The 4,658-nt window shown below is 39.1% G+C and overlaps 1 non-coding gene across 1 annotated transcript; it reads left to right on the top strand.

The window, feature by feature from the left end:
* Positions 1-4,315: 4,315 nt before the first annotated feature.
* On the top strand, positions 4,316-4,419 carry LOC132361324 (U6 spliceosomal RNA). Its single transcript, XR_009501629.1, has one exon. It is a non-coding gene; the product is annotated as a U6 spliceosomal RNA (small nuclear RNA).
* The last annotated feature ends 239 nt before the right edge of the window (positions 4,420-4,658 follow it).

Raw genomic sequence — 4,658 nt, 5'->3', positions numbered from 1 at the left:
TATAACATCTCCCCACAATTGTTCCCATTTCCGCTAGTAACAATAACATGTAAGATATCCAGGAAGATCAAAATAATCATTGCTGATTTAAGGGCAAATAATTTTGGAGCCAGAGGAGGTGAGGCAGTGGAGAAGAAAGGCCTTGCATTATGGCTACTGAAATCCGTCGTCGTCCAGAAAAAAAAAAAAAAAACCTAGACGATTTGTTTTGTTTTGACTCATTGCTTGAGCCATAGTGACACTTGCTACACATTCAGCCGGGGACCTTGTCCAGGGCCCTAGTCCTCAAGGAGAAATCCAGAAGGCACGAAGCTCAAAGCCCTGGATCCGTGCCATGAACCCCCTTTTCCGCCAGCTTTTCTCTGTGCAGAGCTGTGTCCGGCCAGCCCCCAGGGACTGAAACAGCATCTAACAAAAACAAATGCTTCCTTCTCTTCCTTTAAACACAGGGGAAAGACTGGCATCATCAAAAATGAAAATACTCTTCTGAAGGGGGAAAACTCCTTTTTATTTTATTTTTTTGTTTGTTTTCTTTCTTTTTTTATTGAAGCAGAGTTGATTTACAACATTATATTAGCTTCAGGTGTACAACATAGTGATTCAATATTTTTATAGATTAGGCTCCACTTAAAGTTATTATAAAACATTGGCTATATTCCCTGTGCTGTAATCACATCCTTGTATCTTCTTTCTTTTTTTTTTTTTTTTAAACATCTTTATTGGAGTATAATTGCTTTACAATGGCAGGTTAGTTTCTGCTGTATAACAAAATGAATCAGCTATACATATACATATATCCCTATATCCCCTCCCTCTTGCGTCTCCCTCCCACCCTCCCTATCCCACCCCTCTAGGTGGTCACAAAGCACCAAGCTGGTCTCCCTGTGCTTTGCAGTTGCTTCCCACTAGCTTTCTATTTTACATTTGGTAGTGTATGTCAATGCCACTCTCTCACTTCGTCCCAGCTTACCCTTCCCCCTCCCCATGTCCTCAAGTCCATTCTCTACATCTTCGTCTTTATTCCTGTCCTGCCCCTAGGTTCTTCAGAACCACTTTTTTTTTTTTTTCTTAGATTCCATATATATGTGTTGGCATACGGTATTTGTTTTTCTCTTTCTGACTTACTTCACTCTGTAGGACAGTCTCTAGGTCCATCCACCTCACTACAAATAACTCAATTTCTTTTCTTCTTATGACTGAGTAATATTCCATTGTATATATGTGCCACATCTTCTTTATCCATTCATCTGTCGATGGACACTTAGGTTGCTTCCATGTCCTAACTATTGTAAATAGAGCTGCAGTGAACATTGTGGTACTTGACTCTTTTTGAATTATGGTTTTCTCAGGGTATATGCCCAGTAGTGGGATTGCTGGGCCGTATGGTAGTTCTATTTTTAGTTTTTTAAGGAATCTCCATACTGTTCTCCATAGTGGCGAAAAATCCTTTTTAAAGGCCATTGAGTACAAATTACCTGACTAGTTGCTAGTGAAGGGTTTCAGTTAATACCTAAATTTGCTCCAGCTTAGCTGGAGCCTCTCTCTGAAGCAAGACTTCTCATTGTTGGGCTGTTTGTTCAAACACAAGGCAAGCCAGGAGCAATTTATTAGTAAAATTCCATCTAATATGGTGACAACGCATTCTTGCTGGTGGGAATGAATTGGATTTGTCAGGGCTGGTATTTTGCCAGCACAAATCCCTGGGATCCAGCTCCTCTTAGCATGACTAACTTCACATTGACTCATAGGCTCTGGAGTCAGATCTTTTTCTAGGAAAACCTTCTTGGACTCTGTTCTCTGTGGATTAACCAAGAATAAACATCCCTGTATCCCCAGGATTTCTCTGATCTATCAGACGCTCTTTGTGACCCTGGGGATGGGAGGGCAGGTGATATTGGTATGGAGCATGGTATTTTTTTGTTGCTTGTTTTTATATACAGGGAGCTAATTTCTCTTGAAAGGCAAGATTCTGCTTCTGAAAGAGCTGTCTGCTGCATGTCCCCACAAAAACTATAATTATACTAAAATCTACTGCTGCCCACCTGCCTCCAGTTCTAAGACGGCAGAGAGGGCTTCATCATTCTCACAATGCTTTTCTTATCCCCGATGCGGAGCCCCTGCCTGGCACATGGTGAGTGAATGAATGAATGAATGAACAAATGATAGTTTCCTGGGCGTGATCATAGGCAGCGGAGGCAGATGGTGGAAGGAGGAATGCAACATGATTGGCTCTTCCAAATAAAACATTTTTCTCTATTTCTTTTTTTTTTATTGGAGTATAGTTGATTTACAGTGTTGCATTAGTTTCAGGTATACAGCGAAGTGATTCAGATATAGATATCTATCTATATATTTCTTTTTCAGATTCTTTTCCATTATAAGTTTTTACAAGATATCTAGTATAGTTCCCTGTGCTATACAGTAGGTCCTTGTTGTTTACCTATTTTATATATAGTAGTGTGTATCTGTTAATTCCATGCTCCTAAGTTATTGCTCCCCCAACCTTTCCCCTTTGGTAGCCATAAATTTGTTTTCTATGTCTGTGAGTCTGTTTCTGTTTTGTAAATAAGTTCATTTGTATCATTTTTTAGACTCCACATATAAGTGACATCATACGATACCAAATAAAACATGTTTTACGTAATGTCTGTCCACGCCAGGTTTGGGCTTCCTTGCTCCTAGTTGATCCTTTTTTTTTGCCACAGCTTGTGGTGAGATTGGTCCTTGGAAACCATTTTTTCACCCCATTATTGTATATATGAGGAATCTGATGCCTAAAGAGGTAAAGTTACTTATTCAGGAGAACACGCTAGTCAGTTTTCATGATATTTTACATTATACATCTTTATAAATTGGCTTTCTGTGAAAGCACGAAGTTGTGCAGTAGACTGGAGATTTTCTGTCTCTAATAACCAGAACATTTGAATTATCAGAAAACAATGCTCCCTCCGTATGGTGGCTAGCAGAGGATTTATAGACTATGGATTCATCAAATCTGACACCAGTTGACTGAAAAACACACAATTATTTTATGCACTACTAAGAAGAAAACATAATGCAAACAAAGTTTTTTTACTACTTATAAGTTTCAGGTTATACTTATTGTAAGAGCTCTTTTAGATTTACTTATGCATCTAAAAAAATGTATTGGTCTTTGTTTATGCCTTAAAAGGAAAATATAACTAAAATAAATTGGTTATGGAATTTCAAAAATTTCTTCTTATTCAGGAAATGTGCTTTTATATTACTTTTTAACTCGATCATTGATGGGCGGCTTTAGCTGTGACACTGTCATTTGTGCCATCAAAGGCATCCATGTTAAATTAACTATATTTCAATAAAATAAATTTTTAAAAATCAACTATACTTTAATAAAACAAATTTTAAAAAATTTTAAAGCATCGATGATACAGTTTTCTCTAAACCAAAGAAGTCCTCCACAATGGTCTCAGATGTTCTTTCCAACCACTGCTCACCTTTCCGTGAGTTTTGATGTGAGCGCTTTCTTGCTTGGCTGGTGTGATGGGAAGTCCTCTTGCACGGTCTCAGAAGGAGCCCTCCTCTCTGAGTGCACGTGTCCTCCTGCAGATCCCAGAAAGCACTAGCTTGTTGCTTTGTAAGAACATGAGGAATTTCGGTCACTCCTTTAATGACAAATAATTGTTTTCCTAATACCAAATCTGTGCCCCCCTTCTCTGCTTGCCTGCCCTTCTTTGTACTCAGTAACTTTTTGCTTTAATGACAAATCATAGCATCATCTTCTTAGAGACTTTTTAAGCACCCATTAAATCATTAAACACATCTGGTTGCAACAATTCATATAACAAAATGGAAGTGCCGGAGATATGAAGCGCTATGACCAAGAGTGTGTAAAAGCAACGACAGCTTAATTGGGACTGCAACTTGGTCCGGCAATGACTGAACAATCGCAGTGGTTGTAAGATGCATCCTGATTTCTGCTGCATTAAAATGGGCGGTGGTAGGGAGGGGGTCTGGGGGGTGTGGAATGTGCACCTTAGAAATTATGAAACCCAGAAATCATTTCAGCCTGTGTCAGGGTTTTTCCCTGGGAAACTCACCGGGAAAACTCCATGGGAAACTCCAACCCATGAAGGTAGGATTTGACATTCCACTTACGATTAGCAAAGTGCTAAAACATCTGCCAAAGAGAAGGCAATCAAGGCAGTTTTTAAAAAGATATTTGCAAGTCCATAACAGCATTTCTCAACATTGGCTGCACATTAGACTCGACATAGGAATTTTAGAAGAAGTAGAAGAAAAAAAAATAGTACTAGCCCCAAACAAATTGAATCTCACGCTAGCTTCAGCAGCACATATACTAAAACTGACACAGTACAAAGATTTGCACGGCCCCTGCCCAAGGATGATAGGCAAATTCATGAAGCATTCCATATTTTTAATAATTTTTTTAAAAAATCAGAATCTCTAGGGGTGGGCCCAGGCATCAGGTCATTTTGAAGAGATCTCTAGGGGGTCCTAGTGTGCCATCCATTTAGGGAACCACTGATAGGAAGATAAGAAATTTCCTGGATTTCCAAAAAGCCAAATTCCTAGTATGTCTCAGGCACAATTAAGAGCGATCCACCTTCCTTGGAAACATCTGGATATAGCAGCAGGCAGGTCTAGGGTTTACTTCA

Source organism: Balaenoptera ricei, chromosome 2 (assembly GCF_028023285.1).
Source record: "Balaenoptera ricei isolate mBalRic1 chromosome 2, mBalRic1.hap2, whole genome shotgun sequence".
NCBI lineage: Eukaryota > Metazoa > Chordata > Mammalia > Artiodactyla > Balaenopteridae > Balaenoptera > Balaenoptera ricei.
This window is presented reverse-complemented; position numbering and strand designations above follow the sequence as displayed.